Raw genomic sequence first — 2,668 nt, 5'->3', positions numbered from 1 at the left:
CACTGAATTTTTGTTTCTGAACACTATTGTCACCTGATTTTATTCAGGGGTTGTCCGGGAATATTCATAACATGTGTTTATTGAGAGAGAAGAGGACCAGACTAGTATTTTTCTCTGGAGAATAGAAGAAGTTCTATAAAAAAAAGATATATAAATAAATAAAAATAGAATAAAATAAAATAAAGCGTATACCCAACCGGAGGACTCCAGTCAGTCTTTACAAAAAATTGAATAATTTTTTTTATTTTTTATTTTATTATTATTATTATTATTATCATTCTTGGCCCCTAGGGCTCAAAAGATGTTTCCAGTGGAAATCCCGAACCAAAAATAGACGAAAGTTAATGTACAGTATGCCATTTCATTTCACTTTATTTCATTTTGTGTTGATGTTCGTTTTCCATACCTATGCCAAAGCCTTTTTTTTTTACCCCTTATAAGGGAGATAGCCAAAAAACAATGACTTAAAACCCACTCACACCCACTCCATTTCCATCACACTCCACTCCCCTTGACCCTCTTCCCTCCCTCTTTTCTTGGCACCTCCTGGATGACGGGTCATCCCTACATCTTGTCCACTACCCTGCTTCAGAAGCAGTGTCGCAAGACACAGCACATGCACAGCAAGGCTGCTTCATTAAATCGGAGATCCCCCTCTCCGTACCTTTATGCAGAAAAGGAGAGGAAGGGGAGAAATAATTTCGGGCTCCGTCAAATTTTCTCACACATACTCCCCCATCACCCATCCCCCACCCATTCCACCTCATGGATCATAACATCATCCATATACAGCCATTCTCCATTCACCCCTATTATCTGTCCTCTCCCGTCCTTTCTCAACAGATATTCCCTTCTTCCCCAATACCCCTTTTACCCCATTCATCCATCTCATCCTAAGTCGACCCCTCATGTTCAATCCTTCCACATTTGCCTTCCACACCTCTTTTACTAGTCTTTCTTCACTCATTCTTTCCATGTGTCCAAACCATCCTAATACTCTTTCATCCACCCTATCTCCCAATTTCCTTTTCACCCCTGTTCTCTTTTTCACCTCCTCATCTCTCACTCTATCCAACCTAGTAACCCCTATCGTAATTCTCAGACACCTCATCTCAAACACATTCAAACTCCTTCTCTCTTCCTGTCTTATGTTCCATGTTTCGTCCCCATACAGTGCTGTTGGCACAATCACTCCTTCATATAACCTCTTCTTAGCATCCATTCCCAGCTGTCTATTTCCCATTACACTTTTCAATCCACCAAGGCATTTACTCGCTTCTCTCAATCTACATTCTACCTCCACCCCCATTCCTCCCTTTCCTGCCACATTCGCACCCAAATATCTAAAACTATCCAATTACTTCAATCTCTCTCCCTTTATGCTCACTTCCAGTCTGCTGCCACTTTCACCCCTTGTACATCTCATCACCTTACTTTTACCCACATTTATCTTCAACTTCCTTCTTTCACACACTTTCCCAAACTCTGTCACTAACTTCCTCAATCCATACTCTGATCCTGCTACAAGTGCAGTGTCGTCCGCAAACAACAACTGGCTCACCTCCCACTTTTCTCCATTTTCTTTAACCATCTCCAATCCTTGACCTACCACCCTTGCATTTACCTCTCGCACCACCCCATTCGTGTATAAATTGAACAGCCAAGGTAACATAACACATCCCTGACAAAGTCCCACCACCACCTCAAACCACTCACTCTCTCTATTTCTAATCCTGACACACGCTCTACTGCTCGTAAAAACTCTTCACAGCTCCTTAGCTTTCCTCCTATCCCGTATATCTGCAATACCTTCCACAGTGCCTTCCTGTCTACCCTGTCATAAGCCTTTTCCAAATACATAAAAGCCTAAAACACATCTTTACCTTTTACTTTCTCACATATCTGTCTTACCACAAAGATCTGATCTACGCAACCTCTACCTGTCCTAAACTCACACTGTTCCTCACCAATTACTCCCTCTGTTCCTCTCCTAATCCTCTCAATCAAGACCCTCCCATAAGCCTTCCCAACTACACTTAATAAGTTAATCCGTCTAAAACTACTACACTCACACTTTTCCCCTTTTCTAGGATGGCAATACAATTTAGAGGTCAGGCCCTGTTTACACTAGCGGTTTCAATCACCGCGGTTTGAGCTGGGGTTGTTCGGTAGTGTAAGTCAGTGAAGGCGTTCAGACACAACCGCGCAGTTTTTCCTTTACTGTACGATATCGCCGCAGTTTCCGTGCAGTTCAAATCACTTGTGTGAACAGGACCTCACTGGTCTAAAAGAGAGCATACCCTTGTGAATAGATGTAACTCTGCCTAAAGAGACAATTGAGCGCTCTTCGGAGTTTAGTCTTTGTTACAGGTAAAATGTTAAGTGATCGAGAAAGAGCACGACCTGGAGAGCTTAGTCCTAAGAGCATATGTACGAGTATATTTTTAAGTACAAAACTGAGTGCTCATAAATGAGTACATTTTTAATAATATGATCCAAAAGAAGAATGTGCTTTGTAAGGAACAAGTTGAGTACTCTTAGAGGAGTATGAGCTTGACTGCATAGTCCAGAGAAGATATATACATTTTAAATGTACCTTGGTCAATCACTCTTGAAAGAGTGTGATTTTGAGAACACAGCTAAAAGAAGAGTAATGTTTTACTACTGA

Source organism: Oratosquilla oratoria, unplaced genomic scaffold (genome assembly GCF_046742065.1).
Source record: "Oratosquilla oratoria isolate Oo_2021 unplaced genomic scaffold, ASM4674206v1 SCAFFOLD48, whole genome shotgun sequence".
Lineage (NCBI taxonomy): Eukaryota > Metazoa > Arthropoda > Malacostraca > Stomatopoda > Squillidae > Oratosquilla > Oratosquilla oratoria.
This window is presented reverse-complemented; position numbering follows the sequence as displayed.